This window comes from Heliangelus exortis, chromosome 1 (assembly GCF_036169615.1).
Source record: "Heliangelus exortis chromosome 1, bHelExo1.hap1, whole genome shotgun sequence".
Classification (NCBI taxonomy): domain Eukaryota; kingdom Metazoa; phylum Chordata; class Aves; order Apodiformes; family Trochilidae; genus Heliangelus; species Heliangelus exortis.
This window is the reverse complement of record NC_092422.1, coordinates 113,997,439-114,014,196: the sequence shown is the minus strand read 5'-3', so window position 1 is coordinate 114,014,196 and position 16,758 is coordinate 113,997,439. Positions and strand designations below refer to the sequence as shown.

Genomic DNA, 16,758 nt, shown 5'->3' with positions numbered 1-16,758 from the left:
TATGGTTGTCTTCAAAATTAATATAAGTTAGGTCAGCAGCAACTGCTAGCTGACATCTTTTATTCCTAAAATGCTTTTTCCTTGTACCAAAGTCTATTGAGAAGTGTAGGCACAAAATAATTGTGAATTCTACACTAAGTACAAGAGCTAGTAGAAAACCAACAGTATGTATGTTCTTAAGAAATTTGGGTGAAGAGAAAAAATACATGGATGTTCTTTTAAGTCTGCTAACATCCTGGCCATATGAGCTATGAATTAGGTAGTGTTTATTGTGCTGCAATATCCTTGTTATAAATTTATTTTTAAGGTACCTCTTTAGAGGTTCTGTACTTCTTTTACTTACATGCAGTTAACTGATGCAAAGTAGGCTCAGTTTTCATGCACATCGAGTAGTGCTTTCCAAACTAAGATATATTGGTGAGTAGCACAGGAGAGTGACAGAAAGGACAACAAAGAAAGTTAGTAAATTGATAATGAAGTGAGATTATAGAGAGGATTCAGCATGGGTATTAGGAACATTTCAGACATAATTTTTAATCACTGCCACTTTGCCCTGCTTCTCTCTAGTGGCACCACCCTGAAATGTATTGTTGGGTATTTGGAAAAAGACCACTTGCCTTGTCACTTATTGGCAAGCATGTCCACATCCCTGACAGAGGCCAAAAGGTTAAATGAATGATGGAGATTAATTTCTTCTGTTTACTATGCAGTTGGTCTCTCCAGAAGAGCCTTTATAGACATTGACATAAATACCTGGAGAACTTGAAGTATCGTGTCTGATCTATGAATAAAGCTTTTATTTTCTTTGTTTTTCATTCCATCACTAGAATATACAAAAAATTTAAATCTACAAATAAAATATAAATATATATGTAAAAATAAATATACAAAATCAAGAAATTGCTGACCAGTTCAACACCGAAGTCGGTGTAAAAGATACCGTGTTGTGCTTATAACTAACAAATAAAACTGCGTAAGGGAACAAAACTAAGAAGTAGGGAATCAGTTCTTCATCTTGGAGTGTTTTCAGAAAGAAATCCCAGCTGGTTCATTCTGCTATTTCAGCCAGCAGTGTTTTTGTAAGACAAGTGAGTTGTCTTGCTCATGCGTGTAACTCCTGGCCACTTCATGAAGCTCCAGTTTTCACTTTTCCCAAAACTCTGTGCTCAACAACTGGACAGAAGGCTATGCTGAATTAATTTTTATTGTTCTGGTGTTCTTCATCCATTTGCAGTGCACATAATTGGGAATTCAGCTGTGTCCCAAGAAACCTGTTTAACCTAATGAAAGCAAATGGCAATGGGTGTTCCTTACTCAGGACAGCAGTGCCAACGTTTCTGCTTAATTGGGACATATTTGGCTGGTTCCAGTGATTCAAGTGGTTTTTAAACAGGTGTTTAATGGGTGTGGAATTCTGAACTCTGCCCTTTTGATACAGAAGTTGCCAGATAAAGATAAACAGAAAAAAATATCCAGTAAGGATAACTAATTTTTATCTGTGTATATTTATTCAGCATAATTTTTACTTAAACTTTAAAGGTGCACGTGGGTTGGGAGGTATTTTTTCTCATAATTGAGAAAGTCCATTAAATAGAACAACAGGATGTCTAACAGGGTGTCCTAATTAAAATTACCCTGTAATTTGAACAAAACATTCATTTGTATGTAGCTAAGATTGACCTAAAACCCATCTAAATCAGGAAAAATTATTATACAAATTTTTTTTCTGCTGAAAATGAAACAGCATTCTGCCAACAAACAGCATGGTTCTGTTATTATATGGTATTCAAGAGTATTCTCTTCAGCATTTAAAAAAAAATAAATGTTTTGAGAAAATTTAAAATAGATTTCTCTCCTACCTCCACCTTTCGATAGTGTTCATTCATGGCTGTGTTCCTGTGATATTTTTTAAGGAGAGACAGTTTTGTTCTGTGCATACTGAAGCCCATCTGAAGCCTTTGGTCGTGGCTGGTGAGCTGATAAACAACTGAGGTAGCAGCTGCTTAGCAGGACTGGTTGGCTCAGGTTTGACTTTGCTGTCTGCAACTCTACTTTCTGACTGGCTTGGAGTGCAAGCTGGGTAATTTTGTCATTTTGGGGAGTATGAGCCTGCATACATAATCGAGGCTGTATACACCACTGGATAAGTTTTACTTTTGTGTGTAAAAATGACCTGCTCATGCTCTAGCTGTCATGCTTTGAAGTGCTGCTAAGGCAAATAATATTTAATTTATCAAATCCAAGTGAATGTTTGAAAGAATTTTCTAGTTGCAGAAATACTGTTCCAATTTAAAATGGAATTCTGAGTATCTTTAACTTGACAGAACAGCATAAGCTGCAGCTTGTAGAGGTCGCTTCTCAAACACAAGGTGGTGGAATTTTGTTTCTGCCCACTTTCTGGGAAGGATGGAAAGAGGGAGGATTTAAAAAAGCATGTGAAACTGGCCTGGGTGTGCTGCTGGTGGCTTTAACTTGAACTACTTCACCATGATTTGAGTGGAAAGAGAATCACATCCTTGTTCCCTTGGATACTCCCACTCGTAACATCTAATACAAAATAGAACAAGACGGCTATGTACAAAAAGTGGAACGTGACAGATTCCAAAATTTAATTAGGTGCAAGAGGAGCTACTTTCCACTGAATTAGTCTTCTAATTACACCAGATTTTCCATTTTCATATCTAAGCTTCAGTAGAGTACATAATAATAAAAAAAAAAAAAAAAAAAAAAGAAAAAGGAGGGGAGAAATCTGATGAACAATTTGCCTAACCTACTTTTAGCTCCAAGAAGAATTGCTAAAGTGAAAATGAAGTTTGAGGGTGGTGTTGTGGTAATGCACTTTACACTAATCAAGAGCATTTGAATAGAAAGTATTCAAATATTAATATAATATAAAATTCTTCTCATAGTTTTAAAGATGATAAAAACTAATTTAGGCACCTGTTGCAACCTGGAAATAATAAAATTAATTTTAAACAAATAGATGACAAACCAATGACACTGTCATGATTTGATATTAATAACAGATATTTGCCATAGTGACTTTATCTTGAAGGCAGTTGAAGGAAAACAGGCATCTTCTGTTGGGGAAATCAGCCAAGCCTATTGTACAAGGGTCACTTAACTTTAACAGGTATAGCCTTATGTAACAACAGTGCAATTGCCCATGGTTGATAGAATAACTGTAGCCATCTTTAGAGGGTATAGAAGAGTGGAATGGAAACAAGTAGTTGCATAAATGCCACTGCTTCAGGATCATTTACACAGGTATGCAATGGTGTGTATAAAATAATTTTTTCATTATTACTGAAGGGAAAAAAAAATCACCAATTCTTATGCCTGATCTGATATTCTGCTCTTCAGGCCTGGCTGTAACTGAGCTATAAAAATTTGGACTGCATTACTGAAACAGTGGACATTTGTTGTTGAGCTGATGAAAATGGATGGAAATGAGGTATCCATATTGATTAATTTAGTTCTCTTACTGTAATTTTCAAAGATAATGAATTATCTGTGGGTGCTAACTGGCTAGTGAAGCTGTTCCTTAGTGACTCCTTCTCCTAAAGAAATTGAAGATAATGGTGTTGTATTCTTCCTTACTGCCAAAGGATCTCTCTTGCATGTGTTCAAATTTTTGTTAGCCCTAGAGTAAGCAAGTTAAAGGGAGGGACTTGGTCTTCAGTGTACTCTGTGTTTAGCTGAAACTTCCAGTCTCAAAACCTCCTGCACTCCTGCACAACTCTCTGGGCAGAGTAACTTTAGATGTGCTGGTGGTTAAAAAGCTGAGCTTCCAGTCAGTACAGGATTAATGCTTGTGCTCCAGGAAAAAAGCTGAAGAGGTGTTCAGTACTGTAACTGTAGAGATTAAAAAGACATTTTCTGCTCTTTATTTCTAAATGTATTTTCTGAATTCCTCGAAAGATTTTTCAGGACGTTCTGGATGTCCTGGCGATGGTGGTTCTTAATCATGTGTTTTATCATTTGCCTTTGGCAAGAGAGCTCAATTCTTTCCTTGTGAATGTGGGACCTTGCCTTATTGCCTTAGGGAAGCATTACAGTAATGCATGTCACTTGAGGCTAATTCAGCCTGCCCCTTGGAAGTTGCCCCTGGTGCAGATTCTAGTGGTGCACCCTTATCTCAAGCAATTTTTCCTCAGAAGAGGAAATTTTTCCTCAGAATTTTTCCTTCCTACATCTGTTCTGTATGATCTGCAGAGCCTACTGCTTTGTTTTAGGTTAGCGTGTGAGGTGGTGGCTTTTTTACCTATTAGACCATGATTAGTTTAGCTTCCAGCTATGTGATTGGAGCCTTTCTTCTATGTCATATACCCAAACAGCACTACACATACCACCATGTAGGTCTGCAGCAGATCACAGTGATCAGCATTGAGACTGCTCTGTTGCTGTCCCTTCATTTGTCCAATTCTGCTGCCTCCTTCATTCCAACTCCCAAGTTTGAAGACTGGATGTTGTGCTGTGGATGGGGGTTGATGTGCCTGAAAACACACAGGAAAGAAATTTTCATCTAGCTGAGAGCTCCTTGGATATGATAGTTAAAGGAACCTCAGCTTTGGAATTTACTTTCACTGTTTGCTAAAACCTGCGTTTGGTACACATCAGAAACTCTGAAGATGACACACAGGGAAAATCAAATGACTTGATTAATTTCTTTTACGAGGTTTGGTTGCTGTGTATCATCAGAAGCAGATCAGGCAGGGAAAAGAGAAAACAAAACATTTTTGTAAGAGGTAGGGAATTTTCTTCTTTGAAAAATAGCAAAAACTTCATTACCATTTCAGCCAGCTTTAAATTAAATTTTTTAATGAAAATAATTATTTTGAATGCCATCGAGGCATGCGAGGGCAGTGTCAGCACAGCTTTCTTCTATGTACAGCTTGTAATGTAGATCCTGTATCCTCTGTCAGAGCATCACATACTGGCTATCAAAGTACATACCTACTGGCCATCAAATTAACCCTTGGCCTTCTGCTGATCATGTGAAGCCAACGTACAGTATAGCATGTGTCTGGCAAGGGCAAACTGAATAGGGCAGATAACTGATGGATGTTAAATACTACACCTGCTTTGTATGCATGCTCACTTGGCCTGATGATTTTTACATTAGGTAAACAGTCCTGTTCTGTTAGGTTGCAGATCTGCCTACACTACAAAAGGTTTAGCTTGCTACGTTTCTGTGGGACAGGCCCTTACAATGTGCTACCAGAGTGATTGGGTCTTCTTTGCCTCATCCCCATGCCACTGAATGTTGGTGCTTTAGCTTTCTTTAGAAAAAGGCACTGCTTGGTCTGCTCCAGTGAGCACAAGTCACTGAGTATGATGCTGGGAGGATCCAACAGTGAAGCTAGCAGCTCTGCTAAGCAAGCATTAACAAATGTCAGACCGTTCTGTTTTGCTGGGTTTTGCATGTCTACAGGGACATGAGGAAGTGCAGCATGCAGCCTGAAATCATACTTTTTTTTTCCCTGCAAGATTTTTATGTCAAGTCCACATGGATTAAGTTTGCAGCCATCCTGTGCGATTGGAAGTCCAACTGTAAAGCCTTTGGAGAAAACCCCTTTGCTGATCTTTCATGCGTTTGGTAGGGCCTGTACTGGAGTATCTGCCAACTGTTCCTAAAGGTTTTTGCTTCATGTGAGTTTTTAAAGAGCCTTTTCTCCTCTTCTTTTAGGGAACCAGAGTGCTTGACGCATCCTTTACATCCTGCATTTACTCTGACCACAGTCCCTCCCTGTTCTCACAAGCAGAGCTCAGCCCTGCTTCCCTTCCTTTTGATTCCCAGTCAGCTACATGGTAAGTTTTCATTATCTCTAGACTTGTTGCCACAAGGTAAAATTCTGGCAGTCTCTCTATAAAATCCATTAGCACTGGGCATTGAGGGTAGAGTACTTCATGCCCATCAGTGATCGTTCAGTTGTATTCCAGGCTGACTGCAAGGAAAGGAAGATAGTATTGAATTAGCATTGGAGCTGAACTTCAACATAGATTCATATAGGAATAAAATATGAAGTAAAATATGTGACAGAATTAAATCCATCAGTTCTAATAAAGGAAACAGAAGAAAGCAAAGAAATCTTGGACCCTTAAATCCCATTAACCAGGCCAGAGAGAGAATGTGTTAAAAGGGAGCTGCATGGTATCTTTTTTCATTGTTTGATGAAATAATCTTTTTCACCCTTTAAGTGGTGTGTTTAAAAATCCTGGTATTTCTGAAACAAAGAAAATACCCAACCACCAAGCTAGCTGGTTTTTATACCTTCCTTTTCTAAGTATTGTCCTTCAGTACAATACAGAGCCATTTCTTTGTTCTCACAAGCTAGCAGTTAAATTGTATGTAAATGTATGCAAATTAGATGCTGTCTAATAAAGAGAGTCATTAGATGGAAGAAATATTTAGTTTAGGGGAAAAAAAAAGAAATAAAAGAAAGCAGGTGTATTTTGTAATAGAAAAATGTAAGACTGCAAAAAACCCTCAAACTTTGGGTCCAGAGTGCTTTTTATAAAGCCATTAAAATGTTGGTTTTTTCAAAGACTCACCCTAATCTTAGTCCTTTTCTGTGTTTTTTTTTTATGTATATGTGTGTACACATCTGTTATCTTTTTAAAATCACACTGGATGTATTATATATATGTACTCTAAGAGGCATGTAAATATTGTAAATATTTTATTTCTTTCAATCATACAGCTATGAATTTACACATGTACCTTACATTAGGGTGGCTTTTTTTGCTTATCAAGTATGTACAGGTGGAATCCATGTGGTAAGTTTTATTTTCATGGATTGATTTATTCATCATACATTCTTAACGTGTACCTTGTCATCACTAAATCATCTTCCACCATTTTATCAACCCCCATATCAACAATATTGAAGCTTTTCCCCCCCTCTTCATTTTATTGAATCATTATATTTATTCACAAAATCTCAGTGCTGGTATGTTTCCATTCTTTTGCATTAATTTTCTAGCAAGTAATCCCTTTTGAGATATATACTTGATTTAAGCCTGAAGCAGCACTGACCTTTCTAAACATGATGAAGTCACAGCTTTACTGTCAAGTGTCAGAGTGCTAAGATGCTTGGAATGAGAAGCTTTGGGTCATCCAAAGCTGTGGATTCCACACCTGTGGATGGAGCACTCAGCATCCATGTAGCCTCTAAAAGATTTAAGATTGATGAACCTTTTGTTCTTGCCACTTCTCTAAGGAGACAAAAATATAAGTCTTTAATATCTGTGCTTTAGAATTTGTAGTGCTGTTCTTTCATCTCTTTGTTTGGGTGGGTTAGTATATATAGATGACATGGCTTAATTATTTTAAAGCATTTGTATTTTGTTTCTGATGGTCAGTTGTTGTGGTTCAGGCAGTAGAGCCAATAGCTGTATGTCAACCGGCATATTTTTCCATTGCAGTTTTGCAAGTCTGGAAGTCTAAAGACATATATGTATGTGTGTATAAAATATATGTATATAAAAATAATGTTGTTTAAATATTTACACATAAAGCCAAGGGATTGGCTTTCTTCCCAGAATTACTGGAACTACCTTCCCCAGGAACATTTGGACTTGAAAAATCTCTACAGCAACACTTTTCTTCTGAAACTAAACAACTTGTGAAATGAGTCCCTAGCTCTGTACCCTTTGCTGTTTGTATGGTCTCTCTTGCTTGGAGTGATGGGGAGGCCTCTGTGTGTGGGTAATACATTTCGAGTAAATTATGATAAGATTGTCTTTTATTGATCCTTTGCCCCCACGGTGTCTCATTGGCTTATTTTAAGAGTCAAACTCTAGCACAGTGGGAATATTTTTGTCACTGTTCTGTGTCAGGTCTGTGCAGTGTGCTGCATCTGGGCCACATGGAGTTTAGTGGCAGCAATTCCTGTCTGGACAGCTGCAGGGCAGGTGGACTGATCACTCCAAATGAACTGACTCCCCAGTTTGCCCAATATCCCAACCATACTGGCTGAGCAGACAGCAGAGAAGCCACAGCATGTGTCTGCTACCCAGCAGGAAATGGAGGCAGGGTCATTGTATGGAGGTGGTGGAGAATTGGCAGTGAATTTTTCAGGTTCTCTTGGTGGTATAATAGGAGATGTAAGGCGAAGATTGCTGTGTGAAGATTGCAAGTAAATTCTGAGCTATAATATAAGGTGGCTACAGAGATGAGCTTAATGAAGTGAGAAGACAGAGAGGGTATAGCAGTGACTAGGAGGGATGAGGCCCCTCTAGTAAAAAGAAGATATCAGTGGTTTAACCACTCACTTGAGGCACCGCTTTTAGGTTTTCTGGCAGTGAATGGCCCAGGAGATCCAAGTCCCTAGCAAGGCAGATGTTTGTTTAACTTTTATGTCTTCACACAATTTTCAATCTAGCTAGGCATAGCTACAGAGATTCTTCAGATTTTAGGAGGTACTTGTTAATCCTGAAACCCTAATTGGGAGATTCTCACTGAAGATGGGACAGGCTGGCAGTCAAAGTGCCTTCTTTCTCACGCATTCTTGGGAAGGATGCAAAACATACACACAGACAAGAATGATGCTCAAATGGGGAAAACTGCAGGCTTAGGGGTAGGAATCTGATTAATTCCATGTTCTTCTTCAGACTTCTTGTGGTCTGGAGTAATTGCTCAGGATGAGAGAGGATTTGTTGCCTACATACTTCTATGGATATGTATCTTGCTATCTTGCCTGCCTTGACAGTAACAGTGATGCAGCTTTCCTAGCCTTAAAGTACATTGGAAGGATAAATACTTCAAAGGATGGGAGGCTTCTGTATCCTGTGGTAATGAATCAAAAAGCAGTACTTTAGGCAGATGTAAGAATCAGACCAGTGGTCCATCTGGTTAGACATCATCCTCTTAAGTGTGTTCACCTGCAGCAGAGAGAGGCATAAGAAATCCTAAGTTGTACTAGTGGAACAACCAATATTTTCACTAGTGATCTCAAAAGTAAATGAGAATTTTTTAGCTTGCATTTCTCAGGAGCTTGTACATCTTTAAAAAATTGTTTTAAGAAATAAAATATGCCTCCCTAAACTAATCCTAGAGTTAGCGAACAGGCATTGGGACTAGCAGCTTTTGCTATTACCTACTGCTTATTATTGTTATTATTATTATTTCTTTTTAATTATGCAAAGTGCTAATCAGTTTGATTATGCACAGTGCTAATCAGGTTAATTATGCAAAGTGCTAATCAGTTGTTCTCTAAGCACATGGGGAGAGCAGAGGTGCTGGCAGTGAATGGTGGTTCTAGATGGGGGGGAGTCACGGCAGTCATCCTTTTTAAGAGAGGAGTAGGTGAGATGACAGGGGCTTTTGCTTCCACTAGAAAGTAAATAATAAAAAAACATAAAGATGTGAGTGGCATAGTTCTGGTGGGCTAATGTCTTCTTTCACAGCAAGGCAGACTTTTTTTTCTAAGCCAGCTCATGCTGTTGCATAGTTTCTGTAGGAGTTTGAGTGTGCTGATTTGGGCAAATATATGGCAGAAGAATTCCATGATGGGTGGGGTAAAAGTTTTGCCCACTTGATAAGCCAGGATGCATAACTAGAAAAATCACAAATTAAGGGAGCGGGCTCAGTCTAATGTAGAATCACCTCGTAAGCACTGAACAGTATGGTGCTGATAATGTAACAGGGATGGCAATTGATCATAGGTTTGTATGGTTGAAGGTCCTGCATGAGCATGCAAAATGTGTTTCTTTCAGTGTAATGCCTGTACAAGCTGTTAAGAACGAAGGGTTCCTTATCGGTGGAACATTCGTTAGGCTGTGTTTCCTCTTCCTCTTTAGTGCTACATCATAAACTAGAATTTTGTGTTCCTGTGAAACAGGATCTGTTTTCAGTAAGCTGTGTTCACACAATTACTGAAGACTCAGTGTCTCTCTTCATGTGTTCAGTGTCTAATATCTAACCAGAATTCCTTACTTGATTATATTTCGGTGTTGGTGTGGGATACATAAGCTTTATGGATAGGTAACCATTACAGTTAGTAATAGAGATGGCATTCCCAGAGCAGAGAACAACTTTGCTGTGAAAATCTCGAGTAAAGGATCTGAACTTATTTTTGACATCATTAAAATGAAGACTGCTCCAGTATAAGGCCATCAGTACTAGAGGGTTCTGCACCAACAATGCAAAAGAAATTTTCCTTGAAGTATTCATAATTGAAGGTGCTTACTTATGGGGAGTCATGAAAAATTATCAAATGTATTTAAGGTAGAAAGTAAAGTAAAGCAAAGCACCAGTAATTCGTGTCTTAAACCAGAGCTTGAAAATTAGTAGTATTGCCTTCTTGGCTTTGTCCCAACTCCACGAGACACTGACCCTCAAAACAAGCTTACCAAGTATGTGGTCACAAGTAGTCATCTCTTGTGACAAATCCATTCTGCTATTAGAAACCTGGACATACCTGTGGTCCACCATAAAATCTGGTGCCTTGGATCTGCAAGGAGGGAATATATGATGCAAATATTCTGAGAGAGAAAGATAACCCAGACACCTGAAACTTTGAATGCTTTCTTCTGTCATCAGAATCCTCTGAAGTTAATGTGCAGCTTCCTGGGAAGTGATGGTGTGTCAGGTCATCACTACCTCTAGGTACTGCTCAAGAAGAACTTGGTCTGTTTGCCTCATACCTGGATTTGATGTGAAGTAGTCCATTCCACAACCAGAATACTTCCATAGATAAACTATTTTGCATTCATTTGTTGTGAGTGGCTCAAGTGCTTGTTTGCTCTTTCAGTGTACTGCATTCCTCCCTCATCAGCTTTTTGATGAGACACAATAGGAGAGTGTGGATGATGTAGCAAAATGGGGAAAACTGACTTCTTTGTGTGATCCTTTGGCATCACAGCCTTGCAAGAAGCAGTTGCTTACATGGATTGCTGTATCAACAGAAAAACATCAGTTACATTCTGGATTATTTCTGTCTTTTGGAGACTGGGCACACTGTTTCAGAAGGGAATTAGTTCAAAAGTTATTGTGATGCATAAGGTATGTTCTTTGCTCTCATCAACATCTTTTCAAACAGGAATTTGATGTGGAAGGAAAACCCTTAAGTTTTGGTGTTCATGTGAATATTTCCCCTGAGCATTTAAAAAGCTGTTGAAGGAGGACCCTTGAAATGCCAGTACCATAAACCACGCACCACAGTATTTGCATGTTAGAAATAATAAATCTGCCCAAGGCATTATCATAACCTTTGCTGAATTTCACAACCTCAGATGGCTGGCCTTCTGATGGGCAGCTATAAAGACAGAGGATTTGCATTCTGCTCCTGTTCCTACTGCTTCTTTGTAGACCTGCTAAACTGTATTGCCTTGCTCTGCTTTAGTTTTTCTTGATGGTGAAATATGGTTAATGATATGGACTTAATGTGGGGGAAGCACAGTTTGTAAGGCAAATGTATTTTTTCCAAGTGCTTTGATATCTCTGGATTAAAGGGGTTATAGAAATGAAGCGTACTATGTATTAATAAGAAGCATTAACAAAGCTTGTGATATTGTGTAAAATAGTGCAAAAGAGTTTGTGTTCCTAAAAAAAAGGGAAGTGGATGGTGAAAACTCAGTTCTCCTGACATTAGGCTAATGGGTTAGCAACAAATGAAGGAACCCCAGTAAAGAAATCTATGCCTCTTGTGCTTCAAGAAGTAGGTCTCAAGTGAACAAGAGTTCCTTTGCTTGTATGGCACAAAGTCATTGCTTCAAAACTCCTTTTGCATCTTCTTGAGAATCTGATCTTCAGAGGTGCAGGCTAACTGCTACTCAGCTCTGTAGCAGCCGAGTCTGCTCATTGGCATTCACAGAACTGGGAACTGATGGAGAATTAATAACAAAAAGATTTTAAATGTTCAGCCTGACCTTTTAAAGTTACTGACCTGCATTCAGGTTACAAATACACAGCCATCTTCTCTTGAGCTGCAAAGACTCTAAATGTTAAGTCAGTAACTTGATCAGAGTAGCAGCCTTCTCTGTGCACTGGTGCCCAGCTGCCATGACTTCAGTAAAGCAAGAAGAAAACTAAACACATCCGTATCTTACTGTGACACAAGTACTTGGGGAAGCCCCACTGACATAAACTAACGCAAAGTGACACTTTGTTTAAAAGTTACTTTGAATGTCTTCTAGCATTGATTTTCTGCAAGGGATATAAATAAACACTGTGTGTGGTGCAGCCAGGCTGAGTATTTTTGTTCCTAGGAGTGTTTATACAGTCTCTGGTGATTGTTTGTATTCCTGTTTGTTGACTGTAAATTCCAGACCTGTATGTTTACAATGTATACATTTACAGGAGCAGTGCAGTTTTAGGAGTATGGTCAGGGTAGTGCTTTTTATGAACACAACCAGATAAATTGTGGTTATTTTTTTTTTTTTTTTTTTTTTTTTTTTACTCCTTCCAGAGTAGTGAATTAGTCTTTGTGCTCCCGGTGAAACAGACGGCTGCAGTGGCAGGAGCTTTTAGTTAAGCAGGTCCTTCTGGGCTCAGATCAATGCAGACAGGTGGGCGAGGAAAGGCACATAGAATTTTTCTGGTAGGAATCAAGTTGTCTAAGCTTTTCATCTGAAATACTGGTATGTTGGGCTCTTGTGATGATGAGGATGGTGCATGTTTTCTCTTGGGAGGAAACATCTGAAGTTGTTAGAGATAGCAAAATTCTCGGTGGCAGAGACCGCCTACTTCCCCTCTGTTCCTGTTTCACAGTGCCTTGTCTTTGGACAAAAGTTCTCTTTTTCACTCACTGTTGTTATTAGCATCTCGATTCCTAGGTCTCACACAGGCAGTTCTTTGTCCAAACTGAACGGGCATAGCTCCTGAACATAATGTTACGTGTAGGAAAAGTTGAGCTCAGTCACCATTTCTCCTCCTCGGTGTAATTTTTCCTTGCACCTGTGCTCCTGTTGTGTTTGCACAAGTTAAAATTGCATGTTCCTGATGTTCTGAACTGTTTAAAACCTGCTTTGTATTTTCCTTTTGTTCTGTCTCATGCATGTTATCTGCATTTTACTGGATGCAGGTTTCTCTGTCTTGCAATTACAGTGAAAACCACCTCTCTCGTTTGCTTACAAGTTTTGCTGAGTTTTAACCGTTTGTAGTTAGTTTTATAAGCTTTAAGCAATTTTTCTGGGGAGAACTCCTGCTATTGCTGCTGCTATTGCTATTGTGCTGTTTACAAATCTGATGGTAGAAGAAAATACTTGTTTTTGTGCACGCTAAAAATATTCTGATTACATCTGCTAAGAGTTCTTGTGCCTCCATGGTTTGGAATGATGCTTTGAAACAAATCGGCTGAATGATCTGAAAGGGATTTTTTTCCTTTCCTTTTCTTGTGCATTCTCCAGGGCACTTGTGCATCTCACTGCTTTGACAATAGGTGTTCCATGAAGATAAGAAGGGCCTATTACATTTATAAGGTTTCTAATAAACTCAAAAGGCAGAGATCTTTCTGGTGGGCCTGAAGGTTACCATTTATTTGATGATTACAAAGCACTGATAGGTTGTCATGAGGAAGATTCTGTTTTTCTCCTGGTATTTGCAAATCCAGGGAATTAAATACACTAAAAAATGTGAAAGGATATTTTGCTTATTTAAAGTCAAATCTGTGAATACTGGAATTTAAAGTTAACAGAGCAGCCTTAATTCAACTTTCTTGTTCTTTTCCAGTTTTTAATGATGAAGACACATGCTGTTTTCTGTGGGAACCAATCTTCCAGTGGTATACCTAATGGACCTGGTCTGAGGTTGAATAGGGGCTCTTTAGTAAGAGGCTGTTTTCTTTAAGATCAATTGCCTCACTTACTGGAAACACTGGAAAATGTTTAATGTATGAGGCAGGAGATAGCAGAAAAAGAAAGGGTGCTCTTACTCTTAAGATTACGGTGAGAGCATGCATGTGCTTAAAGCAAAAAATGTGCTTGAATTGAGTTGCTTGTAAAATCAGACATCTTTGGATGGGTTACAGAGGCAGGTAGTATTTCTGCTTGCTTTTACCAGTTCACTTGCTCCTTTCAAACCTTTGCCGTTTCAGCCTTTTAAAACATTATGTTCCTTTTCCTTTAAAGACAATAAAGTCAATACCTGTAGTAATTGAGTAACCTAACCAGCTTACCCTGGTCTTGCTGCTTTTCTCATCACTTTGCTAGTATACAAAATGCGTTTGGTTTTTTTTTTGTTTTTTTTTCTCTCCCCATAAAATAGTGGTTTCCAGAACTTTCAGTTGCACATTATTCACCTAAAAAAGTGCACACAACTCTTCATGACACTTTGACATTTCAGTTGGAGATGTTGCTCTAAGTAGAATGTGTCTGTCTGTAGCCAGGTTCATTTTCTAAACAGTGAGAATTCAGCTGTTTTCTCCTGCATTCTTCTTTTCATATTTTATTACTATGAAAAGAACACAAAGAGTGCTTGTTTCTTTCTTTCTTTCTCCCTCTTTCTCTTTTTCCCTCCAGTTGACACAATCAGTATTACTTGAAGGAAAAAATTACACACAGAATGGGAAATAGGGTGGGAAAATGTAATAGGATCTGCAAATTTTTTCTGTCTTGTCTGAGTAAATGAGAGCTGATGAGAGATGCAGCACAATGAGGGCTAGGGAATGCTAGCTTGGTATATAAAGATTGTTTCATTTTGCTTCATTTCATTTGACTGCATTGAATTTGAAAGGGAAAATTGCAGTGGACATGAAAATTTGCTGTGGAAACACCTTGGGTTGCTGTACCCTTGACGTGAACCTGGCCAAACATGAAAAGCAATGTTACGTAAAAGTGTTGTATGAACTGTGTAGGTGTGCTTCTGAAGCACTTTTTGACGAGTGCCTTTTCATAAAGACTGATCCTGTCTCTAGGATTATTCTGCTTGTTTTAGTCACTATTACTGTCAACTGAAGTTACCAATTTGAGAAAGGTTGGATATTTTTGTTGTTTTGTTTTTGGTTTTTGTTGGTTTTCTGTGTGTGTGTATTGTGTGTTTTGTTGTTGTTTTTTTTCTTTTTAAGCCAAAATCATGGATTTTCAGGCTCATGCTTTGCAGGATTACATGGCTACATCATACTTGCATACAGACTTTCAAGAAGACTGTAAGGAGAGAACTCTTTTCTCATGCCCACCCTAAAGGTTCATCTTACCTTTTCAGATGAGTGTAATAAAGACTAGGACAGTATGCAGAGCAATGTAGTCCTAGATGTAGGGTAGTACTACAGAAATGCACTCATCAGTAGACAATTTTAGCTTGCATGTTGCAAGCTGTAGTGCTTTTATCCAACTCAGTGACTGTACATTGCTTGCTGAAAGGTGGAACTGTAGTTAAAATCAGGTGTGAGTCAGTTGTTGTTTTTTACAAAGTTGTTTTTTGAAATTTATGATGTTATTTTAGGCACGGATAATTTAGGGAAGGTGGGATTTGATTTTACTTTCTAAGTCAACGTCAGTTATGGAGATATGAAACATTGCAGTTTGAATAGCAAACATTCCTGTGTAAAATCTCCAACAACACAAATTACAAGATTTGAGGTCCCTGTAGGAGCCGCTATTTTTGAGAGATATCTTTGATGATAAAACATATAAAGATTACACTTTTTTTGTAGTCTAAGTAAGTGAATTGTGACGTTCAGAAGTAGGATCCTGCATCCTGTTTTCGTGAGATAACCTGATCCGGGCAGGTTCATGTCATGAGCAGAATTAAGACTTCCTTGGAAAAGTTTTTTAACTTGTGTATTTTTGAGATGGTTCTCCTTGGCATGCATTTACCTGTTCAGCATTTTGCTTTGTAACGTACTCTTACCAAGGTTGCGGAGACTGAAGAGCCTGGGGTAGGGTTGGTGGACTTGGAAAGAAAAACAAAGGGGGGTGGTTTTGATCTTCTCTAAGAAAAAAGATTGTTTAATGGCATTGTGTAATACAGCTCTTCTGCCACTCTCAGGGCAAAGGAGACACTAGATAATTTTTTTTAATATTTCATCCTGTCCCTAAGCCATTGATGGAGAACACATCTCCATCTCCAGGAGACCTGTGAGATGTTGATGTTGCTAGTTTAATCACAGTCCATTTTTTCCTGGCTGTGATTTTGGAGGTGGAAGCATTCCCCACTTTTATTTTTCCAGGTAAACTCCATAGACTGAGACAGGTAAAACTCAGGTAACAGAAGTGAAAAAAAACAGAAGTTCTTCTCCCTCTGGGAGTGGATAGTGTATGGAAGAGTGTGAGGCAGTGTTCCTACAAAGCATTAAGAACAGATCTGAGAATTTAAAAGTTGATAGAAATCCAGAATGGGGTGGGGTAAGGAAGAGTGCTGTACAGCAACCAATCTTCTCTGCAAAGCATTTTAGCCTTTTATGCTGTGCAGTCTGAATAGCTATCCTATCTCATATACAATAGTAATTCAAGGAACATTCTTTTTAGCAGAATAAACAAATTTTTGCTGCTTGACATATGAAATGCTTGTACTAGTAAATTTCACTGGTAAATTTCCCCCCAATATTGTTTTGTCTGATTATACAACCTTGAAAGTTTAAAATTGACTGGTTTACTCTAAGAAGCATTAAGTAAATGCAATCTCTCTATTTTTAATAACGGTAGCTCAAATTTCATGTGAGATCACACTAGTCCTCCAGTGTAATTAAGTTTATGGTTTTCTTACGCACTTCAAATGCGTGTGATGTGCCGTTAATAGTATTTTTCAGACAAGTATTAGGACACCTCAGGAGTGATGCCAATGTGGGCTGGTGTCTATCAGCAGTGCAGACACCA

General features: G+C 38.4%; 1 protein-coding gene across 50 annotated transcripts in view; it reads left to right on the top strand.

The window, feature by feature from the left end:
- ZBTB20 (zinc finger and BTB domain containing 20) overlaps positions 1 to 16,758 on the top strand; it is a 505,805-nt gene that overhangs the window by 116,845 nt on the left and 372,202 nt on the right. For 42 of the 50 annotated variants that reach the window (XR_011729104.1, XR_011729105.1, XM_071759958.1 and 39 more), the window contains one exon: positions 5,690 to 5,811. The exons of the other annotated variants lie outside the window; for them this stretch is intronic. The gene's annotated coding sequence lies outside the window, so the exon portion shown is untranslated. The remainder of the gene's footprint in view (positions 1 to 5,689; positions 5,812 to 16,758) is intronic. 50 annotated transcript variants of the gene reach the window in all.